The sequence below is a fragment of the Vigna umbellata genome, chromosome 5, assembly GCF_029865625.1.
Source record: "Vigna umbellata cultivar VRB3 chromosome 5, Vumbellata_1.0, whole genome shotgun sequence".
In the NCBI taxonomy this organism is placed as follows: Eukaryota; Viridiplantae; Streptophyta; class Magnoliopsida; order Fabales; family Fabaceae; genus Vigna; species Vigna umbellata.
In genome coordinates, this window is record NC_142169.1 from 22751630 (window position 1) to 22771659 (window position 20030).

The 20030-nt window shown below is 31.2% G+C and overlaps 1 pseudogene; it reads left to right on the forward strand.

Annotated features, from left to right (window-relative positions):
• The first annotated feature begins 656 nt into the window (after positions 1–656).
• On the forward strand, positions 657–13148 carry LOC148197941 (putative disease resistance protein RGA1; annotated as a pseudogene).
• Positions 13149–20030: the final 6882 nt, after the last annotated feature.

Below are 20030 nucleotides of genomic sequence, written 5' to 3' on the forward strand. Positions count from 1 at the left end.
TTAAATATAAGTTAACGAAATTAATGGATGATGATGTGACACAGCTTAAAGCTGATGTGTTAGATTGGTCCCTCGTTAGCTTTAAGTTGTGTCACATCATCATCCATTAATTTTGTTAACTTATATTTAACAGAAAGGACCAATCTGACCCACTATTTTAAAAGTTAGGACTAATTCAAAACACTTTTATAACGAGGGACTAAATTGAGATTTTTCAACCAAAGTGGGGACTAAATTGGCTATTAAACCTATAATTTACTACCAAGTATTTCCAACTACGGTTAAGGTTTTTTGTTTTTAATTAATTAATATTAATAATAATAATAATAAACAATTAATTAATTTAATATTTTTTATAAAATTAATATATATTAATTTTTTAATTTATAAAATATTAATTATTAAGAAAATAAATAATATTATAAAATTAAAATAAAAATTTAAATAAAATATGTTAACCTTTGGAAATACGTTTATCATTGTCAACTCCATCACCACCGAACTTCAAACCAGGCTTCTTCCCATTCTCTTCAAAGCCTTCCAGACAAAATTTGTAGAACCTCCTCGAGCGCTTCTCTTTCGACAACATCTGCAAGCTAGCCTTCAACGTTGACCCCGCTTGTCTTGGTGGGGACTGCACTGCTGGCACCGATTTCATGAGTGTGTTCGAGGATGCAACAAGGCTGATTTCAGAGAGGTTCCTGAACTTGACACGTTTCACGTGGAAAACAAAGAAGTTGTTCAACTTTAGATCAGAAAGGAGGCTCCGAGAATCAATCACCACCGCCCACAAGTTTGTTGACTCCATCATACGGTCCAAATTGGAAGCCAAGGAACACACCGGCGACGATGAAGATTTACTTTCGCGTTTATTTGGCGTTGAAGATGAAGGGAGGGTTCCCAGTGATGGTAAGACCTAAGGACAAACATGACATTTGCTTTACAATCAGCACAAATAATCTCAGATATGCGAGTGATACTAAAATTACGTATCTCGCAAATTCACTCAATTCTATCGTGCCAAATCCGCAAAAACAAACACAACGTCACACTCAATTCTGTCTTCGATAATCGCTGTCTACAATAATATCCGTAAAAGCGAACACAAGCTAAAAGATTATTTTTCTCGTAAATCTCTTACCTTTATATTTAATTTGTCGCATTGTTCGGTAACTTAATATAATGTCAATTACATTTTATCATTCACTCTCTCAAAAAAATAAGTGATGTTTTACTTGTATAACTTTTTCTTGTTTTTTGTTTTCTCATTTTTTACTTCTGGTTATTTTTTAAATATAACAGTTAGGTTGAATTTATGTGTTCAAACAATTTAATATTTACGCTTTTGTGTTGTAGAAATTTCTAACATAAAAATTGTGTTTCTTGATGCATTAGATTTATTGTTCGTAAAGACTTATCTAGTTAAAAAAAAAAGAACAAATAAATTAAGAGAGTGTTAGAAATTGAAAAATGTTTTTTTTCTTTTCTTTGGAAGGAAAGAGGTGTTCTATTTATAGAACTAGGAGTAAATTAACAAAATAACCATGACTAACATAAATTTAACGTTGCATTATACTTATGAAAGTTAATGAAGAAATAAAATTCTGCACTTATAAACATTAATAAAAAAAATTATGGGCCAATATTTAAAAACTGACGTTTTTATTTTGGAACCGTTTTTTCATTGTTTGAATCATACATGGTTATGTTGATTCCGTGCAAATTGATTGAGAAGGGAGCCATGTTTTAATATATGATTGAATTGGATGTATTTTTAATTTAATTGTCTCAAGGATAGAAAGATCAACAAAGGATTTGATTGAATGAAATGATTTTCTGAATTTAATAGACTGGTGGATAAGATCAAGATGATTAATTGCGTTGGATTATGACCACTTTTAACTATTATATATGTTGGATTCTTTTAAAGTTGATACTAACTCTTAGTATGGAAACTACAATTTCTCTAAAGAATATATGTTATTCATGTTTATATCTCTAGCTCCATAGTTATATATATTTTTATAATATAAAACCTTAAATACAAAAACAAAAATTTATACCGCCTTTAAAAAATTTATGTAAAAAGCTATTATATATAGATTAGTAATTTTGGTCTCTTCAATAATTTTTTCCTAATTTATTAAAATATATTAAAATAAATAATCTATTAATATTTATTAGTGTTACAAAAGATTTATATATAGTCATATTTTTATGATGTTACCTTTATTAAAGTAAAAAAATTAAAAATATCTCTGTTTAAAGAAAATTGTTACTAAAAGTTTGTAGTTGTATTTCTATAATGTTATATTTTATGAAAAAATTGTTACTAAAAAGATTTGCAAACATTTTTAAAAATGTTACTTTTTTTTTACTAAAAATACTTAATAATACACTAAAAAACATGTTTTAGCAACGAACATAATATGTTAGAAATAATCAAATTCTGTCAATAATACACTTTTTTCATTGGCTATTAATTCGTTGGTAATTCTATTATTGGTAATCATTATTGATGGATATCGATATTTGGTAATTATCAAAAGGAAAAAACCGTCCATAATTATTGAAGGAATAGACCATCAGTAAGTCTGTCGAAAATGACATGGCAAATAGTACACTTTGTATTGATTAATTATCCAACTACATAATCAAACCTATAAATATTTATATTTAAACAACAATGACACAATCAAAGTTGTGATAAATATGCAACTCACAATTATTCCATTAGCGATGCAATAAACAATATCTAATTACACAATATATGTTGATGTTCGAGTTTAACAACTTATATTTTCAATCAAACGGGTTCATGTAAACAAAGAAATTATATGTTTGTAAAACATGAGAATTATGTAAAAGCACTATCATAATTATACAAGAAGTATGTTCATTAATAAAATAACTAATAATCTATATAGTCATTATCAAAATGGTCTTATTGTTATTCATCATCTTGTTGCTGTGAAGGTGGTTGGACTGGTGTGGACTGGACTGATCTAAATTGGACTGATATGAATTGGACTGATGTGGAGTGTTCTTGTTGGGTGCTTTGCTTTTAGAAACACCAAAACGATTGAGTTCTTTCGCAAATACAAGCAAGGTTACTCTTAATTGAGAAGATTAATTATGTTTGATAATTTGAAGAACTCTTAGGATTAGGTAATCAACACTGAATGTTGATGGTGGTACAGAGTGGAACTGGGTCATTTTGTGTTTTCTTAATTATTGGATTTTTTTTTATTCAAGAGAAAGAAACACATCCTTCAAATGTATGAATTTGTTATATTTGCTTTAATGTTAAATTTGAGAAGACTTTTGTTTTTCTACAATTGAGTGTGTTGAAGAAACTATAATGGAGATACTATCAAAAATAGAACCTAAGCAAAATATGACCTTGAATAGAGGGAAGGGGTGAGCCGGGTTCCTGCAAGTCCTCCGATATTAAGGAGTTTGGTGAACAAAAACAGGCCTTGTATTTTCCTAAACGCACTAGTACAAAATGGGCTTTTAAACTCGCACAATACACCTCGGTTTACACCAAACCGTTGTCTATTCAGACACGGTGGCAGTTTTGTAATTAACGAGTTCTTATAGGCCTCGGTTCAGACTTGACCGGTGCCAAAAAAGGTTACTACTTCGGTTGTGAAAGCAACCGGTGCCTAATTAGTGGTTTCTGACACGGTTAAAAAAAATCGGTGCCAAAAAGGGATATACTGCATCGGTTGGTAGGAGGGACCGAGGCGTATCAGCCTCTACTGCCTCAGGCCAGAAGGACCGAGGCATATAACCCTCTTATTTCCCCAAATATTTTCCCCTCGCTCCGAAAACCTACCCTCACTCTCGCCTCCCTCGCAATCGCGCCTCCCTCCCCTCACCTCGCCTCCCTCTCGCTCTCGCGCCTCCCTCCCCTCACCTCGCCTCCCTCCCGCTCTCGCGCCTCCCTCCCCTCACCTCGCCTCCCTCGCTCTCGCGCCTCCCTCCCCTCACCTCGCCTCCCTCTCGCTCTCGCGCCTCCCTCCCCTCACCTCGCCTCCCTCCCGCTCTCGCGCCTCCCTCCCCTCACCTCGCCTCCCTCGCTCTCGCGCCTCCCTCCCCTCACCTCGCCTCCCTCGCTCTCGCGCCTCCCTCGCTCTCGCGCCTCCCTCGCTCTCGCGCCTCTCTCCCCTCGGTCTCGCTCCGTCACTCTCTCGCTGGCTCGCTCCGTCACTCTCTCGCTGGCTCGCTCCGTCGCTCTCTCGGTCTCCAAAATCTCCTGCGAGTGCGTCGCCTCTGGAGGGAAGAGCAAGCGGTGGTGGTGCGTCAATGGTGGCGGCGGTGATAGTGGTGGAGGTGGTGGTCAGATTAGGGTTTTTCTGATGTTGATGGTGGTGGTGCGAATCTGAGATTAGGGTCAGATTGGGGTAAAATTAGGGTCAGATTAGGGTTTTTCGAATCTGAGATTTTGTTTTACTTGCTTCTTTGAATCTGAGATTGGGGTAAAATTAGGGTCAGATGTGATGTTGCCTGTGTTAACTTTTCTGTGTTAATTTTCTTGAGGCACCAAAATTAAATTCTTGTGTTAATTTGCCATCATTTTCAAAGCAAGCTAATGTGTTCAGATCTACAAAAAGGGGTAAGGGTTTTGCTTAATCTGGGTTCTCTCCTTGTTCAAAAACCCTACTGATAATGCATAACGAAAAAAAAAAAAAAAAGACCCTACTGCTTCGGTTTAGCCTCCAACCGAGGCAGTAGAAGGAGAAGAACAATCTCGGTTCTGATAACCGAGGCTGAATGGTACCGTTTTTTGTCTCGTTCCAGAACCGGGGCATAAAGTTGATCACTTTTTACCTCGTCTGAATATGCCTCGGTTCAAAAACCGGTGCCTATTAGCGAATTTAACCGGTGCCATTTCCTTTAAATGTACTGGTGACGATGAAAAAGAAATGATTTTGTATTAAGAAAATATATCAATTTCAGATATTGAAAAATCAATTTGATTTTTTAAATACTTAATATCTCATTTTGACCAGCTGGTACTTAAAATTATTTGTAAATAAGTGAATAAATATTAACAATTAATTTCTTTGTCACAACTATATTAATGAAAAAAAAATCATGAATAGAAGCAGTTATATTAAGTAATTTATTAAAATAAATTTTCTTTATTGAGTTTTCTTTATATATTAGACAAGTTATGTGGAGAATAGCTATAAATTAGATAACCACACATTACAGTAAGATTAGACTTCGTCAATGTTATGCCTACCTTTTCAAATCAATTGATTTTGCTCTCTATGTACCTCTAATGTTATCTTCCCACGGTCACCTAATGAACCACAGATGTAGAGACATTATCCTATAAAACCTTAAAAACTAATTATATCAACATAATCACTTTTTCTTTTCTCTTCTTTCCTCGCTAATCAACCTTGATCGATTACTCTTCTTGAAGAACTCTTCATTAATTGTGTGCCCTTTCTTTTAATGTTCTTAACTAGTTGTACAAATGCATCAAGGAAATCTAGTAAATATAAACAAATATAAAGTTGAAGCAACAAAGGGGTTTTCAATTGTTGGGTCTCGTGGGGAATGGCTACACTAGCAGCTCTAAACGTTATGGTACATGTTTGTCCATGTAGGACTGATTTCTTGGTAAATGAAAATTCCATGTGGCTTGTAAAACTGATTATTATATTGTTTTATTATAAAAATGTGCAGGGTAAGATTAAAAAAAATTGTTTGATGCCAATAGGGTGTAACCATTCCTCAATGAGAATGGCCAGTCACCAGGTGCTTAAATAAGCATTGTCAATGCAAAAGCTCTGGGTAATGAAATCTTGTTCACTTTATTACTTCAAGTTATAACTAGTTTTGTGAAAACTTACATATAAAAAAAACTCTTTAGTTTGATAGTAACATATTCTACATTTTGTATTTTGTTCAGGTTCCACTATTCTCCCCTCATCAACTTCACCATCTTTGGCAACACAATCTGACACACCTTCTTCTCTTTTGACTCCATCATCGCTCCAACAATGGATTATAGTAACCCATCTGACAATAGCCATATTACTTCATGGTTTCTTTATCTTAGTTTTGGTTCTTCTGCAAATTTAATCCGAGGATTACTTTTGTCAACAAAAAAATTACAAAGTTATTGCTAATGATTTGAGACTGAATACAGTTTGCAATGACAGTAAAGTCTTAACAAGATATCATGGACATTTTGTCGGACTAGACATGACCGTCAATCTACTCTAGCACGATAATGTCCTGTTTTATCTACTTTTATAGAATATAAAAAAAAATGATAATATATTTAGAAAAAGGTTATACTGATGGTTTTTTGCGTACAATTTGTATTTAGGTATCACATTACTGTTTTTATCACTGTAAAGTAGACTCTGTAACTTCCAATTATTTACTTATTTAATTATTTTTACCTTAACTACTAATGTATTTGGAAAGGAGAGGAAACAATTTTGCGTTAGCAAGTTAAAGACATGGATCAAAAAGAAAATTACAAAAGCAATCTTCTCGTACCTCGAATGGTGTATATATTTAAGATCAACTATTCCATTTTTATTGAATAGAAAATTTGGTACAACAATGAGTGACTTTCACTTGATCATTGCTTTTGAATGATTTTTTCGTATGTATTATATACAGATATTATATACAGATTTTTTTATTTACGGATAAATCTGTATGTAATGTTATTTATGATCATTTTACATACGAATTTATGTTCGTGTGTAATCTGTAGATAATATTATATTATATACAGATTTTTTATTTTTCATACGAAATTTTTTCGTAGATAATAGTGTTTTTCTTTGTAGTAATCTAAGTCTCCAATTATTTGAACATTGATCTCCAACGAATACTCACTAGTAAAAAATAGGGTTTTAAAATCGCGTATTATGCCTCGGTTTTTGAAAACCCGAGACATATAAAAACGCGGTGGCAGAAATGTAATTTTAGAGACACTATATGCCTCGGTTCTTTTAAACCCGCTTTTAAAAAGAGTATACTGCACCGGTTCTTTTTAAACCCGCTTTTGAAAAAAGTATACTGCACCGGTTCTTTTTAAACCCGCTTTTGAAAAGAGTTTACTGCACCGGGTTGGAAATAACCGAGGCCTATATTTGCCTCGATTAGGGTTAAAGTTCAAAACTTTATTATTCACTCTCACTATTCTTCTTCCCGCAACCTCTCAGACTCTGCTTTCATATCTCGCGCTCTCGCTCTCATCTTTGCCTCCCTCCCTCTGATTTCTCCTCTCCACCAAACCCATCATCAGCGCCGCAAGCACCGCCGGCCACCACGCACAAACCTGCAAGCACCGCCGTTCCACCTCGCCTGCTACTGCATCGCCTCTCGAGTGAAGAGCAAGCGGTGGCCAGATCCAGATCCAGATCCAGATCCAGATCCCGTGCCAGTGGTGGAGTCGCTTGCCGCTTGCCGTCAGGAGCCGCTTCGCGCTCGCCGCTTGCCGTCGGTCGCCGCTTCACGCTCGCCGCTTCACGCTCGCCGCTTCACGCTCGCCGCTTGCCGTCGGGAGTCGCTTCCCACTTCCCGCTTCCCGCTTGCCGTCGGGAGCCGCCTGCCATTGACGATTTTCAGAAACTGGGAAATGGGGTTTGAGGCTGGGTTTCAAAAGTATGAATCCTTGGTTTCTTTGATTTTTCTTTTCATTTGTTATATGCTCTGTAATATATTTGAACTATTATTTTCTGATTTTCTGATGTATCTGAACTTTAATGCTTTGTAATGATTTTTGGATTATATTTTCTGATTTTGTTTCCATTTGTTATATGCTCTGTAATGAACAACATGAATTCTTTCATCCCAGTGGCTTTTGTTATATGCTCTGTAATGTATCTGAATTGATCTCTGTAATGAACTTTGGTGCTCTGTAATGAATCCCAACAGGTTCAGCAGTATTTTGAATTTTTTTTTATTGAATTTTCTAAGATACGGTCTCGGTTCAAAGAAAGACCGAGGCAAAAACCGATCTCTTTTTGACTCGGTTCGCAACCGAGTTATTAAATTTATCCTTTTTATCTCGTCTTTATATGCCTCGGTTGCAGAACCGATGCCTATAAACGAAATTAACCTGTGCCATTTCCGTGTCCTGTACTAGTGACTGTAAGTTTATTTTTGAAATTTTAATTTAATTTTGTAACCTAGGGTCTATGTTTTATTCATGAGACACCAACATTGTTGAAATTAAGGGTGCATGGATATGATAATCAATTTTTTAAGTTGAAACATTTCTTTACAAGTTAGTCTACTTTCATATGCAAAACTAGTAACCTAAGTCCCTAGTTGTTTAAACACTACACTGATCCCAAACAAATAGTGCAGATTTATTTTTTAATTTAATTTTGTGATATAGTGTGTATGTTTTGTTCATGCTATAGATTAACATTATAATTAGCATTACATATTAACATTATACTTAGCATTATAATTAACATTTTTAGATTAACATTTTTAGATTAACGTTTTATTTAATATTATAAATAACATTATAATTAAAATTTTCAGATCAACATTATAATGAACATTATAATTTATATTTTTCGTTTAATATTATAATTAACATTGTAGATTATAATGTGCTTTTAAAATTGCAACATTTTTCTAGTTAGGTTCTATTAATATTACCATTAACATTAAAATAAATATTTGAAGATAGGAAAGTGAGACGAAAAAGTCATAAAATAATTTTTATTAAAATTTAATGATTGAAGGACATTAACATAAATTGATGAAGAAGTATCTGGTTCACACTCATATTATCTCTATAACATTAGAAGTATATCAATTAATGTGTACTTTAATTATAATATCAATTTCATGGTTTTCGACCTCGAATACGAGAATATCTTCTTTCTTCAACTCATATTTGGTACAAAATTCCTTCCATAATTTTCCAAACTTTGTTAAATTATAGGGAAGTGAAACCATAACTTTGTACATTATGTCATTCTAATGGCCAAGGATCATAGCCTTTGCCAATTTTTTGTTCCTGATTAAGGTCGTGAATCTACTTTACAAGTCCTGCTCAATAACAAAATTGAAGGCAATCAGATTGTGATCTTCAATACCAAAATTTTTAAAAAAAATCAACCATGAAAAAACATAATTCAAAGAAAGTAATAAATTTTCTATACGACACATTTACTTACATTGTTTTAATCTTGTTGTCCAATGAAATCCATTATTGTCAAAGAAAATATTGTTCAAAAGATATGTCAAAATGACTGAACAACAACCCGAAATCCCATGCGTGTAAAAAAATTGAAACTTTACACCAAAAATCTAAACAACCCAAAATGATAAATAAAGTGAAAATTTAAAATAAATGAAAATAACCGAACAAAAATAAAACAAAAAACAAAAAGAACCACAAAAACTAACAAAACCTAAGTCAATGGTGATTTTGACGTGGTTCGAAACTGACGGTTGCAACGAAACAAACGAGAACCTACATAACCCACGTTAATAGTGGTTTCGGTATTCAACAAAACTTCCAAAAGGCGGTAGGTTCGGCCAAACGGTGATGGATACAGGTTCGGTCAACTGCGGTAGATGCAGTTTCCGTGAACGACAATTTCTTATTTCAGTGAACAGCATCCCAAAGCGCGCTCTCTCTCACGTAGCCTAGGAAATGAAATTTTTGAATACAAAAATATGAAACTGAAGAAGAAAAAACCCCTGAAACCCTAATTCTTCTCTTTCCACACCATTTTCCTTTTTTTTTAAGTTGACTATCTAGATTAATCACAAACTGACAAAGTTAAAAAATGGTCAAAGTTTAGAGTCAAAATATTATTATCCTATTTAATATACTCATAAACCATTAGATTTAATCCATGTCTCCTCTTACTTACTACTTCCTACACCTTTTTTTATCCTGTATCCCATGAATTATAATATTCTCATTTTAGCTTTTATTAAAAATATTAAAAACCCTGAATTTCTAATTTAATGTTTCCTTTCCTTCCTTAATTATCTATGAAGTGTCTTACACCTTCCTTTCTCTTGCTTCATTTTTTTCTTTCACACAAAATTATGCAGGATTGAAAGAGAAATCATCATTCTACATATGATTGGAAGTGAAAGATTGCCGGAGAAAGGAATTTTAGAGAAAATTAACCATGAGAAGAGATTTCTTAAACTATTTATATAAAAAAAATTAAATTCTAAAATAACTGTTTCATAAGGTATTTTTGAATTTAGAATATAAAATTTTTCAAAAATAATGTTTTCAATAATATTTTCAAATTTAAAAAATACTTTCTGAAAAACTTGTTTCAATTTTTTTTAATATTTCAAAATGATTATTCTAGAAAGTATTTCAAGCCTGTATAATATGGATTTCCCAATTAACAAATAGACAAATCGATTTTATGATGGGCCGTATGAACAGTTGGATTAAATGGATCGACCAGCACAATTAGCAATTTAAAGAGCATAAATTAAGCATAGAATGAAGACTATAATATTATAATCATGAATTTGATTCCCAACTTAGTCAAGAAAATATTGTTTTGTTCATCAAAATATTACTCACATTCAAAGACTTTCGCACTAATGACAATTAGTCCGACAAAAAATTCGCTTCATTTTGTGACTTTTTCCATTGTAGAACTAATCCGCAATAGAATTATATGGCTCAAAATTAATACGGTTTGACGGTACAATTTGTCCGTCCACTACCACAATATACTTCCTCGATCATCCCCTTATTTTAATTTCAATTATATTCTTAAGTTAAAAGTTTTTTATTTTTATTTAATTTTAAATAATTTAAAACCCTAATTTTACTCTTTTAGATATTCGCTTCCATTCCTTTGTTTGTTAAAGATACAAAAATTGTTAAAACATTAAAGATACAAAAGTCATATATAAAAAATATATATTTTACAAAATTATTACATTTATATATGTCTAAAATAAAAAAATATAAATATAAACTAATACAAATATACACTATTAAAATACATCAAAAATATATTAAAAAATAATAAATCAAAACATTTAAATTAAATTATTAAAATATCTCTAAAATTAATATTAAAAAATAAACTAATAAAACAAAACCTAAAATTTGAAAAAAAAAAAGTAAACTTTAAACTTCAGCGGATGTCAACATCCGTTTAAAGTTTACCTTTTTTAATTTTAGGGTTTATTCACACTGGAGGACGCGACGCACCACTGTAAGCACCAATGTACCAATGAGATCCGACACAATCAACATAGCTTGATCAATTCTTTCCACCACCAATCTTTGCCACTTTTTACGTATAACACCTAAGGAAGTATATTTTCACAGTGAAAGAAATAAAGGAAGAGAGAAAGAAATCTAAAACGTTAGAATGAAAGAAAAATTTGTCAATGAAACTAATAATAGATTATTAGTGGGATAGGTTGGGAGTGAATAAAAATTCAAAAATAATAAATTCAAAAATAATAACTTTAAAAAGAAAAGATCATACAGCTTTTGATGCAGCAGAATCCTAATGATGATGATGATGATACAAGTCTCTCTGTTATCCCAATTGTGGGGATTGGAGGCTTGGGAAAGACTACGCTTGCAAAGTTTGTGTTCAATGACAACAGGATCCAGGAGTGCTTCCTATTGAAGATGTGGGTGTGTGTTTCTGATGACTTTGACATTAAGCAACTTATTATCAAAATCATCAATTCTGCCAATGATGAAGATGTTCCTCTTCACCAACAGAATTTGAACATGTTGGATCTGGAGCAACTGCAAAAGCAATTGAAAAGAAAACTTTCCGGACAAAAGTTCTTACTCGTATTGGACGACGTATGGAACGAAGACCGTGTTAAATGGGTTGAGTTGAGGAATTTAATCCAAGTAAGTGGAATAGGAAGTAAAGTTGTAGTGACCACAAGAAGTCATTCGATTGCTTCCATGATGGGCACAGTTCCCTCTCACATTTTAGAAGGTCTTTCTGAGCAGGATTCTCTGTCTCTGTTTGTGAAGTGGGCATTTAAAGAAGGAGAGGAAGAAAAACATCCTCACTTAGTAAATATTGGCAGAGAAATTGTGAAAAAATGCAGAGGGGTTCCACTGGCAGTGAGAACACTAGGTAGTTTACTATTCTCGAAATTTGAGGAGAGTGAATGGGAATATGTGAGAGACGGTGAAATTTGGAATTTGCTTCAGAAAAAAGATGACATTTTACCTGCCCTTAAACTGAGTTATGATCTCTTGCCATCCTATTTGAGGCAATGTTTTGCATTGTTTTCCCTTTACCCAAAGGATTATTTATTCAATAGTTATAAAATGACTGCGCTTTGGGGGGCAAATGGGCTCATTGCACTACCAAAAACGAATAGAACACTTGAAAATGTGGCCAATCAATATTTGCATGAACTCCTGTCAAGATCCTTTCTCCAAGATTTTGAAAACTTCGGCACTTCTTACATTTTTAGAATACATGATTTGGTGCATGATCTAGCTCTATTTGTTGCAAAGGGTGAGTGTCTGTATGTAAGTTCCAACATTCAAAATATTCCAGAAAATGTTCGGCATCTGTCTTTTGCTGGAAGCAGTTTGGTATTGCCCAAAGGATTAAGAAAATTAATCAGTATCCGTCATTTGTTGTTTAGCACAAAGCAAATTGTTTTGCCTGTGAATGAGATCGCCAAATTGGGGTCGCTTGAATACTTGTACATTGAATCATGCCATAATGTGGAGTCCATCTTTGGAGGCGTGAAATTCCCTTCTCTTAAAATATTATGCGTTGAGGATTGTCGGAGTCTAAAGTCATTGTCTCTGGATGGTCAAAATTTTCCTGAATTAGAAACATTGCTTGTTGGGGTCTGCGGTAATTTGGACTTGGAACTGTGGAAGGGCGATCATGAAGAAGAAAGCCTCAAGCTGAAGTTAAAATTGATTGAATTTTCAAATTTATCACAGCTGGTGGCCATGCCTAAATGGGTTCAGGAAGCTGCCAACTCCTTAGGGTGCTTGGTTGTTTCATATTGTGAAAATATTGAAACACTTCCAGATTGGTTACCAACTCTGACTAATCTGAAATCACTTCAGTTAATAGGTTGCCCAAATTTGGTATCTATCTCAGATAACATTCATCACCTCACTGCACTTGAAAGTTTGAAGATTGAAGGTTGTGTTAACTTATATAAAAAATATGAACCCAATGTTGGAGAGTTTTGGCCCAAAATATCACACATAAAAAAGGTTGTGATTGATGAACCTAAGAAGAATTAAAGAAAGAGCCAGTCGAAAACTCCTTACTTTCTGTATGTGTTTTTCATAACGTTGATTTTTATTTTTAGGTTTAAATGCTTATTTCGTCACCATGTTAAGAGTTGAATTTCTGTTTAGTACCCGGTTTTAAAAATGTAGACATTGGGTCTCAAGATTGTCAAAATTGTATGAATTGAGTCTCTTCCGTTAAATGGACACAAAAGGAGTTAACTCCCAGCTGACGTGACGGAGAAATCTTCGTATTTTTCTTCTCTCTCCTCTGATTTTCCGAAATGCCCAGCTTTTTCTCTCTTTCCTATATATTTATTAAATATTTATTTATTTTCTCTCTCTTTCCTTCGCAACCTCTACCTCCAAACAACCACTTCTCCGGTGAGTTCCTTCGCTTGTCTCACTTGCCCTTGCTCGTCTCACTCGCTTTTGCTCGTCTCACTCGCTTTTGCTCGTCTCACTCGCTTGGATTATCCTCCAACAACTTCACCGGTCAAATTCCTTTTTTCGTCAACAACTTAACCCACCTCACTGGCCTCTTCTTGGAACACAACGCCAGCAGGAAATGTAGATCTCTGTGGCTCACCGTTGAAGGCTTACAACCCCTTCTTCCCGGCTCCGGCGCCGTCTCCCTCCTCCAATTCGACCCCGGCCATGAGAGAACTGGTGTTCCGTGGAAGTAGTTGGGAAGTCGAAAAAGTCAGAGAAAAAATGGTCCATTGTGGCAGATGAGTGAGAAGTTGAAGATTGGGAACAGATGGAGTTTGATTCAGATAAGGTGAGATTTGGTTCCTCAAATAGAAAAGAGAAGTTATTTTTGGTGACATCAGAAGAGGAAGAGGGTGTGATCGGAAGAGGAGAGAGTTCTCCGAGAAGGTGCAGTTTTATTTGATTGAGAGCAGAAAGTTGAAGAGGTTTGTCATACAACTGTTGAAAATATACTGCTATATTGTTATTAAATTTTCAACATGCTAGTTTTTTTATTTGAAAACAATGTTCCTCTGTAAATAAAAAGAAACAGAAAAAAAGTGAAAATCGTGAAACTTATTTGTTAGTGTTCTTTTGTAAAAGAAATTCTTTTTTTTGTGTTTGTTGCAATTATTAAAATTAAAATATATAAATAATTGAAATTCGGACAAAAATACATTTTCTTAATTATATTATAATACAAACATGTATGTGATATAAAACTAATCAAATCAGTTTTGCATTTTAAAATTCTATAAGAATGTGCCGTTTTTTAATATATAATAAACTTAGCTGGAGTATTTGTTGTTAACTTAAAATGAAATTGTAGCCTCTTAGGAAGTGTTAAAACAATTTCATTTTTCATGTACTACTAAATCTAGCAGAGAACAGTAACTATTTAACTTTAATTAATAATTTTTATTTAGATGTGTGATTCATTTTGATTTTAATTTTTGGTTTTTATTTAATTGGGTTTCTATTTTATTAAAGTAGATTTAATGGTATATATCTTTACATTGATATTAATATTATTTAAAAATTATATAGATTTGTCACTTATTAAAATTAAAGAATTTAAGAATAAAAAATTATCTAAATTTTAATATATAAATACTGATATAGAAATAGTTTCTTATGAGGTAAAAGATGGAGAAGGAGCCTGCTTGATGTTCAAGAAGCTGAAGGAAGATTTTGAGTGTATGAGAGACACTGGAAAATGAAGATATATAACCAGAAAAGATGTTCATGTTTCAACTAGGTGTCTCCAATGATATAAAAAAGATTAAAAAAGAGAGAAAAAGCTGGGGCATTTCAGGAAAATCAGAGGAGAGAGAAGAAAAAATGAAGATTCCTCCGCCACATCAGCTGGGAGTTAACTCCGTTTGTGCCTATTTAACGGAAGGGACTCAATTCATACAATTTTGACAATTTTGAGACCCAATGTCTACCTTTTTAAAACCGGGTACTAAACAGAAATTCACCTCTTAACTCTTAACATGGGGACGAAGTAAGCATTTAAGCCTTATTTTTATTTTTGGTTTTCCACTTTCCCTGTCGTGAAAATTAGTTGGAGCTAGTAGTTAAGGCATTTCAATTTAGAGAGACCTCCCTGATATAGTTGTACAATTGTGCTATATTTCCTCTTTTTAACTGCTTTGCTTTATCTATCATTAATATTGACATACTTCAGTATTTCATTTATACTTACACATTTCAGTGAGTTAGACATTGTCTTTCACTTGTGAAACGTAAAAGTGTATGACATATACAGTAGTCTGAATGCTCGAGCTTCGTGGGCACACATTACATAATACAAACATATATAACTATTTTTGCACTATACCTTATGGCTTTTTTATGTTTGAGTTTGCATTACTACAACTTTTAATATAATTTTTATAAATGCTTTGTTATCCATATATTTTATCTTTTACATTTTATTTCCATTAGTTAGTGTAATTTCAAATAGATATAATATTTTTACACTGTTTAATTTCAAATAGTGTAATTTTAAAAAATATATATTATTTTTACACTGTTTAAGTTATTTATATAATTTAATTAAATGTAATAATTGAATTAATCAAAATAAATAATTCATATATAAATGAAATAACGATTAATAATATTATATATTTTTAGAATAATTAGAAAAATATTTTATTCGGTACATGATTTTTCTTTTTACAAATTTAATATGAATATTTCACATGAACCTTGAAAATAAAGTTCAATCTTAAAAAATAATTGACTTTGATTGTTATTTATTCATTTCAAATCTCTGAATGCTTAATATCTTTCAAAAGTTTTAATGTTAATTATTCACCTTGAATTTTATAGTCAAAATATACATGAACTTAAATAATTTCTTCTTCACCAACTATTAAAGATAAAACAAAACAATTCACCTTTTTTACTGATTAAATTATTAGACAAAGTATTGTTTTATCATCGAAAACATCAAGACACATCATACTATACAAAAAAAATAATAATAAAAACAAGACAAATTCAACCAACCAAAGAAAGTAAATATGATATATTGTTTTCAATTAAACTATATTGTGGGATGTAAATATTGTTTTGAGATTTTATTTAAATTCATATCTCTAAAAAAGAAACAATGTTCACCATTGGAACTTTTTAAAAAATAAAAATAAACATAAACACAAAATACGGACTTTTTTAAAAAATAAAATAAAACATGAAGATAAAATACAAAATCTCTACTCATTGACAAAAGTTTCAACCTTCTGGATTTGTTATCATTTTTTAAGACAACATTGTTCACTTCTTACAAAATATTGTCAAAACATAACTCTATCACAAAAATTAGTATAAAAAAATAAAGCAAATACAAATAAAAAAAGCATAAAGAAAAATAATTTCTGAAAATAGAGAGAAAACATGTGTAGAACATTAAAAAATAAGAAAAGTTATTAAATGAGTAATAGTAGTGTGAAATACATTTATATTTATTTGATACATGTTATATTTTTCTACAAAATAAGAAAAAAATATAAAAGAAAATATCAAATTAATGTAAAAAAGAATAAGATATAATATTGAAATAAAAGAATGCATATAGAAAAAAAAAAGCATAGAGAAAATAATTTCTGAAATAAGAAATAACATCTTGTAGAACATTAAAAAAAAAAAGACAACATTACAGTTTTTTTATAAAAGTAATTTAAATGGACAACCTTTAACTAGTTTAATGTGAAGACTTATGGACTTCAAAAATCATAATATATTTGTGTTTGAACTAAACTATTATTTTGAAAAGTATACATATTTAAATTTGTAAGGTAAAATATAAAAAATGTAAAACATAGAAAAATAGGAAAATGAAATAGTTCAATATTCTTTATAATTTTTTATTTAAATATTTAAAAATCAATAATAAGAGAACGAATTTTGATAATTATTAAAGCATTAAAACTATTAAAGTTAAAATAAAAATGACCTAGGTAAGTTATTAATCGATAATAGATACATAAAACCGTATATGTTGTCAAAAAGATATATAATTGGGTCTTTCTAAGTTCAGTACTCCAATTTCTTTATGCAGCGCGTTCTTACGTAACCCTTATCTTCCATTAACATGTTTATTTGATATAAACTATATTCCAAATATGAAATTTCGAATTCTGCATGGAAAACCAAGACTTCAAATATAATAAATGGTGAAAAGGTATACCGTCGAAAACAGGGCTCAACGGAGAAAATGAAAGAAACGGTAAAAATGTCATTTCATCGTGTTAAAAAAAAGAAAGGGTGTAGGAAGAAACAACCAAGAACTACCTATAACTTTGGTAAAGTTACCTTCATTGTTTTTTCCTAAGGGCTTTTTAAGGTTATAACTTATAAATTAAAATTTGGAATTCCCAATAAAATTGATATATGATTTCATTTTAATTTTTAACTTATTTTAATTATTAATATCTCTGTTGATTTTATTCTTCATTTTCTTTACTATCATGGTAAGTGTATGGAACAGGTAAAATTATTTAAATTAAGGGTATAATTAACAATAATATTTGGTATATTTTTAATTTTGAAAATGGTAAATTTTTTTCTAGAAATAAATTCTAAAAAAGAAACGAAGTAGTAGTTAACAAGGATTTTAGGCTCTCATGCAATTGCACTACTCCTTGTACACGAAATAAGATAAATAAATATTTAAAATTACTATTAAGTTAAAGGTATTTTTAGGGCAAAGCAAAAAAACTAATTGAGTGTATAAATATTTAACTTAATCTTAATTCGAAAAGAATTTTTTATTAAGACTATTAGAGTTGTGTGACTAAGGAAAAAATTTGTTTTTGTGAAAAAGAGTTTTGAAAAACCTAGAGTGGATAGAGGGAGAACTTTTACTAAGTGTGTCTTATGATTGAGTATTATTGTTGTTGCTAGAAAATTTATTTATCTTTTGTGTGTCAAAGAGGTGTTGTTTATCTTTTATCGGTTAAGAGAGGTGTTTTCTGAACTTTCATTTTACTTCATTGTTGTAACTTGTTTATTTATTTTAGTTGATAAGTTAATTCTTCTTTCTAGAGAGATTAACAACTAGGTGTAGGATCTTTTGATCCAAACTAGTATAAAATACTTGTGCAATATTTCTCTTTCCTTATATTCTTTATTTCTATTGTTATTGATTTTAATTGTAAAATCAATTTATAAAAAAGAAGATTTTTAAAAGGCACAATTTTTCTAAGTATCTCACTTCACCCCTCTTTGTTGTTGTCCATCCTCTTCCACATTCCATTGTGTGTTTTTTTTCAACAATTGGTATGCTTTAATAGTTTTTCAAATATTTCGAAAATGGTGGGACAAAACCAAATCTTTGTTGAAGATGCTTTAATTTACAGACCTCCTTTGTTTGCATGGAAAAATTATGTTTTTTGAAAAGTAAGAATGCAAATACTCTTAGAGTATGTTGATATAGGTATTTGGGATGTTATACCCTTTTGTTCCTATTATCATTGTTAATAACGTGCAGGAACCTAAGCCCTTTTTGTAATGGACTGCGAATGAAAACAGAAGGGCTCAATATGATGTTAGAAACAGAACTATCATTTTATCTACTTTAACCCTTAATGAGTTCTACAGGATTTTCTACTCTAGAAGTGTTCAAGAAATGTGGAAAAATTTAAATGTCACTCACGATGAAGGCACACATATGTTGTTAAGTTGACATTTTATGATTCAAACTCTTCATCAAACTCTAGTGATTTGAATGAAGTAGCTAAGATTTGCTTGATAGCATAAATTTAATCAAGTTGAGGCAAGGTTAGTAAATCTAGCATTTGTAGTGAGTTAAATAATTATGATGAATTACATTATGCATGTCAAGAATTATATGCTGAATTTGAGAAATTAAATTATGCACATAGAAAATTGAAATCAAAATATAAAGCCTTGCAAAAAACTTTGAAAAATTTGTGGAAGAAGTAAAAAATTTGAATAGTAAAGTCTCAATTTTAGAAGATGATAAAAATGTATCTGTTGAATGTAAAGAGTCACTTGCTTGATATTGATATTGATATTGATATTCTTAGGAATTTGTTTGAAGTGACAACTAAAAATAAAAATTTTGAAAAATTAAATATTGAGAAAAAGGACTTTCATAAAAACAAGCAAGCTCTTAAGAATAAGAATGAAAGACCACATAGGATATGGGTAGAAAAATGTAAGTCTTATTATAAGGATATAAATTGTATAACATGTTTTTATTGTATGAAAAAGGGACACATTTCAAATAAATGTAGAGTAAAACATTATGGTGTTCCTAATGGAAGATATGTTTGGATTCTTGTTAAAAAATAATCTGCCTAAATTTTCTGAGTTTTGAAAAGTTTTAGGAACATTAGATATGTTTTAAAGGATTAAAACTACTCAAAAATTAACTTTTCCAAAAGTTTACGTGTAATAATCGATTATCAAGGGTGATAATCAATTCTCAAGGTTTAAAAGTATTCATTTTGACTAAAAAAAAGTACAAATTTGGCTCTATAATAATCGATTATCACTTGATAATCGATTATCTTAAGTTATAAAGTAAAAAAATAATTAAAAAAATCATATTTTTTAAAAAAATTTAAGAATTAGTTTTAGATTTTAAAGGGAATATTATATCTAGAGGAGTAAACTTTTAATGATCCAGGAAAATTCTAATTGAATTAACAAACTTAGGGAGAGAATTAAGATGAGATACTTTTTTATTATGATAAAAAAAAAAGGGAGGAAAATAACTAGGTTGACATATTGTGATAACTGATACCTATTTGAGGGGAAGATATATAATTAT